Source organism: Entelurus aequoreus, linkage group LG18 (assembly GCF_033978785.1).
Source record: "Entelurus aequoreus isolate RoL-2023_Sb linkage group LG18, RoL_Eaeq_v1.1, whole genome shotgun sequence".
NCBI lineage: Eukaryota > Metazoa > Chordata > Actinopteri > Syngnathiformes > Syngnathidae > Entelurus > Entelurus aequoreus.
The window spans coordinates 448,244-464,337 of NC_084748.1; the positions used below are offsets into that span (position 1 = coordinate 448,244).

The 16,094-nt window shown below is 37.2% G+C and overlaps 1 protein-coding gene across 1 annotated transcript in view; it reads left to right on the top strand.

The window, feature by feature from the left end:
* The first annotated feature begins 589 nt into the window (after positions 1–589).
* LOC133633649 (RNA-binding protein 47-like) overlaps positions 590–16,094 on the top strand; it is an 86,656-nt gene continuing 71,151 nt past the window's right edge. The window contains exon 1 of the mRNA XM_062026234.1: positions 590–643. The gene's annotated coding sequence lies outside the window, so the exon portion shown is untranslated. The remainder of the gene's footprint in view (positions 644–16,094) is intronic.

Below are 16,094 nucleotides of genomic sequence, written 5' to 3' on the forward strand. Positions count from 1 at the left end.
AGAGACGGAAGCGCCATGGACGGAGGATCCCGCACCTGAGCTTTGGTCTGCTTGGTCTGGACTTTCTTCTCTGAGTGAGTGCTGCTTTGGAAGGAAGTCTTCTCTGATGGGTTCATTAAGTGTGTTGGAACTCTCCCCCCCCCCCCCCCGCACCCCCCTCCGTCTTTTCCTCACCCGCCTCCCCTCAGAGGAATGCGGGGCTTATGTCAGTGAGAGTCAGGTACAGACTCACTAATTACCGCTAGCTTTTTCCTCCATCCCTCTCTCTCCTCCGCCCGACCCCGACTAAAAAAACCTGTGTTGCCGTCTCCCGCTGTTGCGTCTACGAGTGCTTTGGTGGCTGGAGCCGAGAGGCAAACAAGAGGATCTGAGTCAGAATCCGAGAGAGAAAAAAAAAAAAGGGGAACAGAAACGTGTCTTTTTGTTTTTTCAAATGATTTGAAGTGCGTGTACTTTGTTTGTTGGAGGTCTCCCAGAACCATTTCTGATTGTGCTCCCGGTGTGTGGGTGGGGAACCTGTGGTTGAAGACAGGAGGCTGACGGAGAGAACCTGACGGACAGATGAGAACGTGACGTCCCTCTCTGGATTGTCACCGCCGAACTCCTGACCAACTTGTGACGACTCCAGCCCGTCATCGTCCAGGTTAGTCTCCTTTGAATCCTCGGCCCGGTTTTCTCACAGACAGCGGGATTCTGGAAGGACATTTCTTCAGCTGGTCCGATGCTCGCACTGACCCAGCTGCTCTAACCTTCACCACAAGGTTGTGGGACGCTGTTTATTTGTGCAGAAGCACGTGTGAGAGAGATTTATCGTGGTCTTGTCTAGTCATCTTGTGGATATGTTTTCCCAAAACTGGTTCAGCAAGGCGCCAGGTTGGCCTTGAGTCTTTTGTGTTGATGTACAAACCAGATTAGATCATATGTACTCTGCGTGCTACGTGCTTTGTGTTTTTCTGCGGGTCACTGGAACGTTGCGAGGTAACAAAATTAAAATCCACTCTCGGATTTTAACATGCTCGATTCTTCAAAACCAATGGTGGTCAGGTTGGTCCTGGTCTCAATGGGTACCAGATGTGGGTAGTAACGCGCTACATTTACTCCGTTACATCTACTTGAGTAACTTTTGGGATAAATTGTACTTCTAAGAGTAGTTTTAATGCAACATACTTTTACATGAGTATATTTATAGAGAAGAAACGGTTTGTCAGACAGACCTTCAAAGTAGGATCTATCGCATGCCTGCGTTTCACCAATCAAATACAGTCACTGGTGACGTTTGACTCCGTTTCACCAATCAAACAGAGCCAGGCGGTCACATGATTAACTACACATAAAGTTTCAGCGGCAAACAACAACAAGCTTAAGCTTACATGAACTCAACGTCAAATTTGAGGAAGCACGTCGTGGTAAGTAACGTTAGTAGATATTTTGGCTGTCACCGTAGGCTGATGTTAGCTTCCCTGCTATGAATCACTGTCAAATGTACATCGTGTGGGGACATTTGTTAACGCACTGCAGCCTCATAGACACACACACACACACACACACACACACACACACACACACACACACACACACACACACACACACACACACACACACACACACACACACACGCACGCATAGAAACACCAATCAGAAGTGCACAGTGTGTTCCCAGGTGCAGCCCACACCTATCAGTTTATGGTTTGCTTAAAGGCTAACTTGTTATTTTCCTTTGTAAACTCTGCCTACTGAGCCTATGGTGCTGTTAAGTTATTGTGGCTCAATTTGCCTTAATTGTTTTTATGTTAATGTATTATTATTTAATATATATTATTGTTTTAGTTGCTCAAGAGATATTCCTGGCTCTGAAATTGCTCATTGCTATTTTTATGTTTTTGTGCACTATTTGTTGCCGTCATCATTAAACGAACAGGTTACTCATCAGTTACTCAGTACTTGAGTAGTTTTTTCACAACATACTTTTTACTTTTACTCAAGTAAATATTTGGGTGATTACTCCTTACTTTTACTTGAGTAATAAATCTCTAAAGTAACAGTACTCTTACTTGAGTACAATTTCCGGCTACTCTACCCACCTCTGATGGGTACTAAGCGCCATTTAGTTAAATGCCCTATGCTTGGGTTGTTTTCGCCAGTATAAATCGTTCAAATCGCGGAAAGGATAAACGTTTCTTCAGAGTTCCTCCAGAGGTCATTAAAAAGGGAGGAAGAGTGCAAAGTTTTACCAAAGACTGCGAGGAAAGCAGCTCAGACTCCAGTCCAAGGCAGCAGAGTCGAAGAATGCCTGAGTTTGCTGTGATCACTTTGTCACAGGATTGTTTGGTATATTGTAAATGTTTATTATTTCCCATTTAAGTATTATCTTGATATCATTTGTATTTCTTAAACACATGTTCGCTACCAGTGTTGCCAAATAGACCAACTCGGCGAGCCTAAATAAAAGAAAGCAAATGTTAGCTAAACCTAAAAGAGTTAAGCTTTTACCAAAGACAACGATCATAAATGAATCTTTCAGCACGTACACAATGTTGACATCTATAGTTATATTTTGATAAAGACGGCGAAAAACTTGCGTACTTGTAAACTTCAACCTGATTGATGATTCAACTTGGCGTCAACTGCCATGTTTGGGCAGTAGACGCGAAGTTGAATCATGAAATGCAAACTTACCCGAGCAAAAACGATGCATATTTATCCGAGAGAGTCTTGATACCAAGTTCCTTGACCCAGACACACACAAAGAAGTTGTAGACCTCCATGCTTTTCCTAGTTTTCATTGGTTTTTGTTGTGTAAAATGATGTCTGGAGCAACACGGTAGTTTGACACGTCTGGGAATGCGACCGACGTATAATCCTTGTGATCAATCTGTTTGTGATAAAGTATAGGCTCTAGTCCATTGCTCGTATTTGCTTTTTGCAGGAAGATTTAAGCCTCTTTTGTACTCAGGTAGCTGTACAGCCATCTTAGCTTGGTTGACCACCACGGTTTTTCATACAAGCTATAGGTTGTATTCAGTCACCTGACTTTTGAACGGACGTGAACGAAGTGGTGGGCCATCAAACCAACATGGCTGCTGTGTGCGCAAGGAGCCTAGATCTTATCGCCAAAAGCTAAGATGAGCAAAAAAACAAACTGTGCAATGGAATCTATTTCTATAAGATTTATCATGTACTATCAGGTTGGGGAGGAGACCCTGCCCCAAGTGGAGGAGTTCAAGTACCTCGGAGTCTTGTTCACGAGTAAGGGAAGAGTGGATCGTGAGATCGACAGGCGGATCGGTGCGGCGTCTTCAGTCATGCAGACGCTGTATCGATGCGTTGTGGTGAAGAAGGAGCTGAGCCGGAAGGCAAAGCTCTCAATTTACCGGTCGATCTACGTTCCCATCCTCACCTATGGTCATGAGCTTTGGGTTATGACCAAAAGGACAAGATCACGGGTACAAGCGGCCCAAATGAGTTTCCTCCGTCGGGTAGCGAGGCTCAAGTACCTGTATCGAGCCGTTGTGGTGAAGAAGGAGCTGAGCCGGAAGGCAAAGCTCTCAATTTACCGGTCGATCTACGTTCCCGTCCTCACCTATGGTCATGAGCTTTGGGTTATGACCAAAAGGACAAGATCATGGGTACAAGCGGCCCAAATGAGTTTCCTCCGTCGGGTAGCGAGGCTCAAGTACCTGTATCGAGCCGTTGTGGTGAAGAAGGAGCTGAGCCGGAAGGCAAAGCTCTCAATTTACCGGTCGATCTACGTTCCCTTCCTCACCTATGGTCATGAGCTTTGGGTTATGACCGAAAGGACAAGATCACGGGTACAAGCAGCCCAAATGAGTTTCCTCCGTCGGGTGGCGAGGCTCAAGTACCTGTATCGATGCGTTGTGGTGAAGAAGGAGCTGAGCCGGAAGGCAAAGCTCTCAATTTACGACGGTATAGCTCGGTTGGTAGAGCGGCCGTGCCAGCAACTTTAGGGTTGCAGGTTCGATCCCCGCTTCCGCCATCCTAGTCACTGCCGTTGTGTCCTTGGGCAAGACACTTTACCCACCTGCTCCCAGTGCCACCCACACTGGTTTAAATGTAACTTAGATATTGGGTTTCACAATGTAAAGCGCTTTGAGTCACTTGAGAAAAAGCGCTATATAAATGTAATTCACTTCACTTCACTTCACTTCAATTTACCGGTCGATCTACGTTCCCGTCCTCACCTATGGTCATGAGCTTTGGGTTATGACCAAAAGGACAAGATCACGGGTACAAGCGGCCGAAATGAGTTTCCTCCGTCGGGTGGCGAGGCTCAAGTACTACTATCGATCCGTTGTGGTGAAGAAGGAGCTGAGCCGGAAGGCAAAGCTCTCAATTTACCGGTCGATCTACGTTCCCGTCCTCACCTACGGTCATGAGCTTTGGGTTATGACCAAAAGGACAAGATCACGGGTACAAGCGGCCGAAATGAGTTTCCTCCGTCGGGTGGCGAGGCTCAAGTACTAGTATCGATCCGTTGTGGTAAAGAAGGAGCTGAGCCGGAAAGCAAAGCTCTCAATTTACCGGTCGATCTACGTTCCCATCCTCACCTATGGTCATGAGCTTTGGGTTATGACCAAAAGGACAAAATCACGGGTACAAGCGGCCGAAAAGAGTTTCCTCCGTCGGGTGGCGAGGCTCAAGTACTTGTATCGATCCATTGTGGTGAAGAAGGAGCTGAGCCGGAAGGCAAAGCTCTCAATTTACCGGTCGATCTACGTTCCCGTCCTCACCTACGGTCATGAGCTTTGGGTTATGACCAAAAGGACAAGATCACGGGTACAAGCAGCTGAAATGAGTTTCCTCCGTCGGGTGGCGAGGCTCAAGTACTTGTATCAATCCGTTGTGGTGAAGAAGGAGCTGAGCCGGAAAACAAAGCTCTCAATTTACCGGTTGATCTACGTTCCCATCCTCACCTATGGTCATGAGTTTTGGGTTATGACCGAAAGGACAAGATCACGGGTATAAGCGGTTGAAATGAGTTTCCTCCGCCGGGTGGCGGGTCTCTCCCTTAGTCATCCGGGAGGAGCTCAAAGTAAAGCCGCTGCTCCTCCACATGGAGAGGAGCCAGATGAGGTGGTTCGGGCATCTGGTCAGGATGCCACCCGAACGCCTCACTAGGGAGGTGTTTAGGGCACGTCCGACTGGTAGAGACCACGGGGAAGACCCAGGACACGTTGGGAAGACTATGTCTCCCGGCTGGCCTGGGAACGCCTCGGGATCCCCCGGGAGGAGCTGGACCAAGTGGCTGGGGAGAGGGAAGTCTGGGCTTCTCTGCTTAGGCTGCTGCCCCTGCGACCCGACCACGGATAAGCGGAAGAAAATGGATGGATGGATGGATATCAAGGATTATTGGTTGGTCGTGTTCCCAGGCATGTTAAACTATCTGACACTCCAGACGTCATTCACGACAAAACCGATGAAAACTTGGGAAAGCATGGAAGTCTACAATCTCTTTGTGTGTGTCCGGGTCAAGGAACTTGCTGGGGTAAGGTTGCATTTCAAGATTTAACTTTGCGTCTACCGCCATGTTTGTTACTGTTGTCGTTGCACACTTTTCGCGCCGTTTTTTGTAAAACCTTGCACTCTGTCGCCCTTCCTGATTACCTCTAGAGGAACTCTGGACAACCTTTTATCCTATTCACCATTTGAACGCTTAATGAATACTTAGGTCTACTACACTACTGTATTAATGTTATGGTGGTACTTAATGAATACTTAGGTCTACTACACTACTGTGTTTAATGTTATGGTGGTACTTAATGAATACTTAGGTCTACTACACTACTGTATTTAATGTTGTCATTATGGTGGTACTTAATGAATACGTAGGTCTACTACACTACTGTATTTAATGTTGTCATTATGGTGGTACTTAATGAATACTTAGGTCTACTACACTATTGTATTTAATGTTATGGTGGTACTTAATGAATACTTAGGTCTACTACACTACTGTATTTAATGTCATTATGGTGGTACTTAATGAATACTTAGGTCTACTACACTACTGTGTTTAATGTTATGGTGGTACTTAATGAATACTTAGGTCTACTACACTACTGTATTTAATGTTGTCATTATGGTGGTACTTAATGAATACGTAGGTCTACTACACTACTGTATTTAATGTTGTCATTATGGTGGTACTTAATGAATACTTAGGTCTACTACACTATTGTATTTAATGTTATGGTGGTACTTAATGAATACTTAGGTCTACTACACTACTGTATTTAAAGGCCTACTGAAATGAATTTTTTTTATTTAAACGGGGATAGCAGATCTATTCTATGTGTCATACTTGATCATTTCGCGATATTGCCATATTTTTGCTGAAAGGATTTAGTAGAGAACAACGACGATAAAGATTGCAACTTTTGGTATCTGATAAAAAAAAGGCTTGCACCTACCGGAAGTAGCGTGACGTAGTCAGTTGAACATATACGCAAAGTTCCCTATTGTTTACAATGATGGCCGCATGAAGTGAGAGAGATTCGGACCGAGAAAGCGACAATTTCCCCATTAATTTGAGCGAGGATGAAAGATTTGTGGATGAGTAAAGTGCAAGTGAAGGACTAGTGGGGAGTTGAAGCTATTCAGATAGGGAAGATGCTGTGAGAGGCGGGGGTGACCTGATATTCAGCTGGGAATGACTACAACAGTAAATAAACACAAGACATATATATACTCTATTAGCCACAACACAACCAGGCTTATATTTAATATGCCACAAATTAATCCTGCATAAAAACACCTGCGTGTGTTATGCTAGCTCCTAGCTCCTCTGCTAGCTCCTAGCTCCATAGAACACGCCAATACAATTCAAACACCTGATCAACACACACAATCACTCAGCCCAAAAGACCGTTCACCTAACCCGAGGTTCATAAAGCTTATATATTTTTAAAAAGTTACGTACGTGACGCGCACATACGGTCAAGTTATCGAATGTTTAGCAGCCAAGGCTGCATACTCACGGTACCTGGTATTCAGCTGGGAATGACTACAACAGTAAATAAACACAAGACATATATTTACTCTATTAGCCACAACACAACCAGGCTTATATTTAATATGCCACAAATTAATCCTGCATAATAACACCTGCGTGTTTGTTATGCTAGCTCCTAGCTCCTCTGCTAGCTCCTAGCTCCATAGAACACGCCAATACAATTCAAACACCTGATCAACACACACAATCACTCAGCCCAAAAGACCGTTCACCTAACCCAAGGTTCATAAAGCTTATATATTTTTTAAAAGTTACGTACGTGACGCGCACGTACGGTACGGTACGTGTTATGCTAGCTCCTAGCTCCTCTGCTAGCTCCTAGCTCCATAGAACACGCCAATACAATTCAAACACATGATCAACACACACAATCACTCAGCCCAAAAGACCGTTCACCTAACCCAAGGTTCATAAAGCTTATATATTTTAAAAAAGTTACGTACATACGCAAAAAAAAGCCAAAGCTGCATACTCACAGTAGCACGTCTGCGTCTTTGTCATCCAAATCAAAGTAATCCTGGTAAGAGTCTGTGTTGTCCCAGTTCTCTACAGGCGTCTGTGTATCCAAATCAAAAGTCCTCCTGGTTAGAGTCTCTGTTATCCGAGTTCTTCCATCTTGACTGCATCTTTCGGGAATGTAAACAAAGAAGCGCCGGCTGTGTACTGTTGTGGCTGACTACGTTCGAAAAATACGTCCATTTCGCACCGACAACTTTCTTCTTTGCTTGCTCGGCTTCCTTCTCCATAATGCAATGAACATGATTGAAACAGATTCACGAACACAGATGTCCAGAATACTGTGGAATTATGAAATGAAAACAGAGCTTTTTCGTATCGGCTTCAATGTGGAAGGCATACCCGTGTTCGCCGGGCTACGTCACACGCATACGTCATCCTCAGAGGCGTTTCGAACCGGAAGTTTAGCGGCAAATTTAAAATGTCACTTTATAAGTTAACCCGGCCGTATTGGCATGTGTTATAATGTTAAGATTTCATCATTGATATATAAACTATCAGACTGCGTGGTCGCTAGTAGTGGCTTTCAGTAGGCCTTTAATGTCATTATGGTGGTACTTAATGAATACTTAGGTCTACTACACTACTGTATTTAATGTTGTCATTATGGTGGTACTTCATGAATACTTAGGTCTACTACACTACTGTATTTAATGTTGTCATGATGGTGGTACTTCATGAATACTTACCTGGCAAACACACACCTGTGCTGCTCCTGGCAAAACACACACCTGTGCTGCCAAAACACACATACCTGAAAAGCACAATGGCGGCATTCTTCACTCCGTGACGTCCCACCAATCACTGGCCAGCAGCACAATGATCTGACATCGCTGTAGTGACAACACAAATAGTTCCTAAGGAAATATGCCGTTTGAATTCAGGCATTGTGTGAATGTTCCAAACATTCACACATTTCTTTTCTGCACCAAAATTCATCTATTTATTCTTTTTCTCCAGATTTTGGCGTGATTTACCTTCCACATTTTCAATCTGATTCAAACCTTTCCAACTACAAACTGTTCAGCATATTCGGGAATCGCAGGCTTTCCATTGAAAATGTTCAAAAATTTCCAGATTTCCCAGAATTCCAGGTTTTCCGGGACATGTTTCCACATCAAAATGAATTGGCCATTTTTCTAACTTCCATCATTTCCACATTTTTCAGCCTATTCAAACCTTTCCAACTTCAAACTGTTCAGCCTATTCGGGAATCGCAGACATTTCCTTGAAAATTTACAAAAATTCCCAGATTTCCCAGAATTCCAGGTTTTCCGGGACATTTTTCCCCATTCAAAATGAATTGGCCATTTTTCTAACTTCCACCATTTCCACATTTTTCAACCTATTCAAACCTTTCCAACTTCAAACTGTTCAGCCTATTCGGAAATCACAGGCTTTCCCTTGAAAATTTTGAAAAAATTCCCAGATTTCCCAGAATTCCAGTTTTCTGGGACATTTTTCCACATCAAAATGAATTGGCCATTTTTCTAACTTCCACCATTTCCACATTTTTCAACCTATTCAAACCTTTCCAACTTCAAACTGTTCAGCCTATTCGGGAATCACAGGCTTTCCCTTGAAAAATTTAAAAAAATTCCCAGATTTCCCAGAATTCCAAGTTTTCCAGGACATTTTTCCCATTCAAAATGAATTGGCCATTTTTCTAACTTCCATCATTTCCACATTTTTCAGCCTTTTCAAACCTTTCCAACTTCAAACTGTTAAGCCTATTCGGGAATCGCAGACTTTCCCTGGAAAATTTACAAAAATTCCCAGATTTCCCAGAATTCCAGGTTTTCCGGGACATTTTTCCCATTCAAAATGAATTGGCCATTTTTCTAACTTCCACCATTTCCACATTTTTCAACCTATTGAAACCTTTCCAACTTCAAACTGTTCAGCCTATTCTGGAATCGCAGGCTTTCCCTTGAAAATTAAAAAAAAATTCCCAGATTTCCCAGAATTCCAGGTTTTCTGGGACATTTTTCCACTTCAAAATGAATTGGCCATTTTTCTAACTTCCACCATTTCCACATTTTTCCACCTATTCAAACCATTCCACCTTCAACACATTCCACCATTCTTGAAATTCAATCCCCTTTTTCCAATTTCAAAAAAATTCCAGGATTTTCCAGAATTCATGATTTTCCAAAGCCCTATTTCCACCCTTTTTTCTGGCAACTACACCTTCCACATTTTTCAACCGTTCCACCATCAAAACATTCCTGTTAAACAGGACAAAAAACAAAGTTGTTTTTTGAACTGGAAAAATTCCCGGTTTTCCTGAAATTCCAGGAATTCCGAAAAACCATTCCTCAATACAACATGTTACTTCTTCGAAATTTCTCGACCGATTTGAAAAATTCTATCACCAACCATTTCAACTCAGTTCAGGTTTTTTACCATTTTCAAAAAAATTCCCTATTTTCCCAAAATTTCCCAAAACCATTTACTACGTCAAAATTTCTTGACCGATTTAAACAGTTCAGCTCATTCAGGACATCCATGCTCCTAATCATTTAATAAAACAACCGGCTTTTCCCAAAATTCCCAAATTTCCAGGAAGTTTCCATTCAAATGAATTGGACATTTTTTCCAAGTTGCACAATTCTCACATTTTTCAACCTTTTCAAATCATTCCACTCATCCTGGACATTCAAACTAACACTTTCCCAAGTTCCAAACCAATTTCTGGTTTTCCTGGAAATTCATTCATTTTTATTACTACCAGGCATTTTAGGTCTTTTACTAGTTGGCTCGTCAAAGTAAAATAATCAACACGTGTGACTTGATTCCAGTCACAATTTTTTGTCTTGTCACTCATTTAAATAAATATCTCAGATATATAATATATATTTAATAGATTCGGTTTCCGACGAAAGATTTCGGCAAAGTTTGCTTCGGTTTTTGTGTCCCGCTCGGTGATTATAATACAAATGTATTGAATTTGCATTATTTATTATGGGAAAATAGCTTTGTTCGATTCACTCTTTATGGACCTTTACTTGGATTACCAACAGATACAGTGGAACCTCCATTTAAATATTTAATTGGTTCCTGAACATGGTTTGTAAATCAAAAGGTTTGTACAGTGAAGCATAGTTCCCCATAAGAAAAAATTTACACAAAGACTTGGTTGTAGCCTCGATAAAAGTCCATATTTTAGTACAATTATTCACACTTTGAAGACACTAAAACGTGTATATATATATATACGTTTATACATTATATATAATATATATATTTATACATCTATATATAAATACATATATATTTGTATGTGGTATGTGTGTATATACACACATATATATATATATATATATATATATATATATATATATATATATATATATATATATATATATATATATATATATATATATATATATATATGTGTGTGTATAAATATATGTATGTATATATAATATATGTATAAATACATTTTAGTGTGTGTGTGTATATATATATATATATATATATATATATATATATATATATATATATATATATATATATATATATATATATATATATATATATATATAAACAAGGGGGTAATAATAATAACAATAGTTTATTCATTATCAAAATAACACAAACGGCATCAGTCGGCATCCGAGCGAGATGGAAATATTACAGTAAGTCTTTGTTTTATTGTGGTTAGTTTGTATGTTTAGCAGCTAGCAATGCTGCTGATGCTGTAATGTTTCAATAAAGTTGCATTCGTTTCGTACTCGGCTTGTAAAACTTAAAGCTCGTTCTCTTTGTGTTCGGGCTCAAAAATATATACGTTTCCGGATCATATTTTTTCCCCAAGTCATCGCTGTTGGCTCTCACAAAAGTCTGCTTGATTAGCATCGTTGTTGATGGGGAAGGGATCTGTGGTTCCTCCTCTATGTCACGGATCACCTGACCGGCTTCCTCATTATCTCTCAAAATGCCTCAAGAATCTCCGTGAGATGGATACTAATTTGATCGTGTTTATTTTTTCGCAACCTTTGGAAGTCTTTTGGTGTCATAAATCAGATATAAACGGTAATAGCTTTAATATACAAGCAACTTTTACCATGAATTGATTAACGTGGACCCCGACTTAAACAAGTTAAAAAACTTATTGGGGTGTTACCATTTAGTGGTCAATTGTACGGAATATGTACTGTACTGTGCAATCTACTAATAAAAGTCTCAATCAATCAATCAATCAATCAATCAGTTATTCCACTCTACTGCTACTTTAAATATAGGATGTTTAAGTCTTGCTTGAACTTCCATTTTTGTCTAGCATTGTCGTCCAGACGTGGCCAAAAGTAACAAACTTTTTGAGGCACAACACGTAAGTCAAACATGGTCAATTTGGGACCTTCTTCTCTGACTTAGCACTCATTTCCTGGTGATAAGCTGTGCTGTTGCAGCAAGTGTGTAAACAGGTGACATGCAGCCATTGTGCAGGCTGCAACAACAGTCCCTCTCCCCGCATGGTCCCACCTTCGACCCCCGTGTCACCCAGGACCCCTCACCCCCGTGTGGTGACACAGCTGAGCCTAACTCTCTTATCACGCTTCATTTCACCGCCTGCTTCTTCCTCCTCTCGCCTCCTTTTCATGGTGTAAGGGAGCTGGTTTTTTCCTCCAGATGAAGGGAAGACATATTAGCTTGCTTTCTCATGCACGGTGCACCCGACTGCTCCACCACATACCTGGCGCAACACAATGGGCTAATTGTCAGGTGTGGGAATTTGTGTTTTGCCTGTGGAGGAACAACACTCGTCATGAACCACCTTCACCTGACATCGGGGGTGTCAAAGCTTTTCAGCAACATTCATATTTTTCATTTTCAAAACCAATAAAATATATACATTTCTTCACGTTAACCGGAAGAGTCTCTGTCATAAAAATGTTGAAAATAAATAAAACATAAAATACATTTCAACGCTCAAATCTTTGAATAAACTTCAGATCTATTTGTCGATATAAAGTTTTAATGTCGTAAGCCCTTTTCGTTTTTTTTTTAAAATATGCAATATTTTTCCCTTAAAAAAATGTCAAAGTTGAATTTTTGATCAATAGTTCATAATAGCAGTTATTTTTTATTAATTTATGCATAACTACAATTTAAAAAAAAAATCAAAGTAAATTTTTCAGGGATTTAAAAGGGCCCCACTCATAAAACTGTTAAAAATAAGTCATGCACTATTTTATTATTATGTTTTACTTTCAACACCTAAATCTCCAGATCAACTTTAGATCAATTTGTCAATATAAAGTTTAATTTTTTTTTATGTTGTATGACCTTTTTGTTAAAGAAAACTTTATTTCTTTTAAATATGCAATATTTTTCCCTTAAAATGTTTTCTAAGTTTAATTTTTTATCAATAGTCAATAGTTCATAATAGCATTTTATTTATTTATTTAATTAATTTATGCATATCTACAGGTTTGTTTTTTTAAATTTAAGTACATTTCTCAGGGATCTAAAAGGGCCCCACTCATAAAACTATTAAAAATAATTCATGCACTATTTTATAATTTTTTTACTTTCAACACCTAAATCTCCAGATCAAGTTTAGATCTATTTGTCAATATAAAGTTTTATTTTCTTTTTCTTTTTTTTATGTTGTATATGCCCTTTTAAATATGCAATATTTTTCCCTTAAATTTTTTTTGATCAATAGTCAATAGTTCATAATAGCAGTTTATTTTATTTTTTAATTAATTTATGCATAACTACAGTTTTAAAAAAATCAAATAAAGTAAGTTTCTCAGGGATGTAAAAGGGCCCCACTCATAAAACTGTTAAAAATAAGTCATGCAGTATTTTATTATTTTTTTTACTTTCAACACCTAAATCTCCAGATCAACTTTAGATCAATTTGTCAATATAAAGTTTAATTTTTTTTATGTTGTATGACCTTTTTGTTAAAGAAAACTTTATTTCTTTTAAATATGCAATATTTTTCCCTTAAAATGTTTTCTAAGTTTAATTTTTGATCAATAGTCAATAGTTCATAATAGCATTTTTTTTTTTGTATTAATTAATGCATAACTACAGTTGTTTTTTTTTATTTAAGTACATTTCTCAGGGATCTAAAAGGGCCCCACTCATAAAACTGTTAAAAATAATTCATGCACTATTTTATAATTTTTTTACTTTCAACACCTAAATTTCCAGATCAAGTTTAGATCTATTTGTCAATATAAAGTTTTATTTTCGTTTTCTTTTTTTTATGTTGTATATGCCCTTTTTGTTAAATAAAACTTTTTTCTTTTAAATATGCAATATTTGTCCCTTAATTTTTTTTTATCAATAGTCAATAGTTCATAATAGCAGTTTGTTTTATTTTTTTTAAATTAATTTATGCATAACTACAGTTTAAAAAAAAAATTAAAGTAAGTTTCTCAGAGATCTAAAAGGGCCCCACTCATAAAACTGTTAAAAATAAGTCATGCAGTATTTTATTATTTTTTTTACTTTCAACACCTAAATCTCCTGATCAACTTTAGGTTTATTTGTCAATATAAAGTTTTATTTTTTTTATGTTGTATGCCCTTTTTGTTAAAGAAAACTAAACCATTTTAAAATATGCAATATTTTTCCCTTAAAACATTTTCTAACTTTAATTTTTGATCAATAGTTCCTAATAGCAGTTATTTTTATTTTTTTTATTAATATATGCATAACTACAGTTTTAAAAAAAAATCTAAGTAAATTTTCGCAGGGATCTAAAATCGCCCCACTAATAAAACTGTTAAAAATAAGTCATGCACTATTTTATAATTTTTTTACTTTCAACACCTAAATCTCCAGATCAACTTTAGATCTATTTGTCAATATAAAGTTGTATTTAATTTTTTATGTTGTATGCCCTTTTTGTTAAAGAAAACTTTTTTTCTTTTAAATATGCAATATTTTTCCCTTAAAAAATGTTCTAAGTTTAATTTTTGATCAATAGTCAATAGTTCATAATTTATGCATAACTACAGTTGGTTTTTTTTAAATAACGGAAATTTCTCAGGGATCTAAAAGAGCCCCACTCATAAAACTGTTAAAAATAAGACATGCAATATATATATATATTTTTTTACTTTCAACGCCTAAATCTCCAGATCAACTTTAGATCTATTTGTCAATATAAAGTTTTATTTTATTTTTTATTTTTTAATGTTGTATGCCCTTTTTGTTAAAGAAAACTTTTTTCTTTTAAATATGCAATATTTTTCCCTTAAAAATGTTTCTAAATTTAATTTTTGATCAATAGTCAATAGTTCATAATAGCTTTTATTTTATTTTTTTATTAATTTATGCATAACTACAGTTTTTAAAAAAGAAAAAAATTAAAGTACATTTCTCAGGGATCTAAAAGGGCCCCACTCATAAAACTGTTAAAAATAAGTCATGCAGTATTTTATAATTTTTTTCACTTTCAACACCTAAATCTCCAGATCAACTTTAGATCTATTTGTCAATATAAAGTTTTATTGAATTTTGTATGTTGTATGCCCTTTTTGTTAAAGAAAACATTTTTCTTTTAAAAAATGCAATATTTTTCCCTTAAAAATTTTTCTAAGTTTAATTTTTGATCAATAGTCAATCGTTCATAATAGCAGTTATTTTTTTTATTTTTTTTATTAATTTATGCATAACTACAGTTTTTTTTAAAATAAAGTACATTTCTCAGGGATATAAAAGAGCCCCACTCATAAAACTGTTAAAAATAATTCATGCACTATTTTTATTTTTTTTAACTTTCAACACCTAAATCCCCAAATCAACTTTAGATTTATTTGTCAATATAAAGTTTTATTTTATTTTTATTATGTTGTATGCCCTTTTTGTTAAAGAAAACTAAACAATTTTAAAATATGCAATATTTTCCCTTAAAAATGTTTCTAAGTTTAATTTTTGATCAATAGTCAATAGTTCAAAATAGCATTTTTTTTAAATTAATTTATGCATAACTACAGTTTAAAAAAAAAATTAAAGTAAATTTCTCAGGGATCTAAAAGGGCCCCACTCATAAAACTGTTAAAAATAAGTCATGCACTATTTTATTATTTTTTTACTTTCAACACCTACATCTCCTGATCAACTTTAGATCTATTTGTCAATATAAAGTTTTATTTTATTTCTATTTGTTTTTATGTTGTATGCCCTTTTTGTTAAAGAAAACTTTTTTTCTTTTAAATATGCAATATTTTTCCCTTAAAAAAATTTCTAAGTTTAATTTTTGATCAATACTCAATAGTTCATAATAGCAGTTATTTTTTTATTATTTTATTAATTTATGCATAACTACAGTTTGTTTTTGTTTTTTTAATAAAGTAAATTTCTCAGGGATCTAAAAGGGCCCCACTCATAAAACTGTTAAAAATAAGTCATGCACTATTTTTTTTTTTAACTTTCAACACCTAAATCTCCTGATCAACTTTAGATTTATTTGTCAATATAAAATTTTATTTTATTTTTATTTTTTTTATGTTGTATGCCCTTTTTGTTAAAGAAAACTAAACAATTTTAAAATATGCAATATTTTTCCCTTAAAACATTT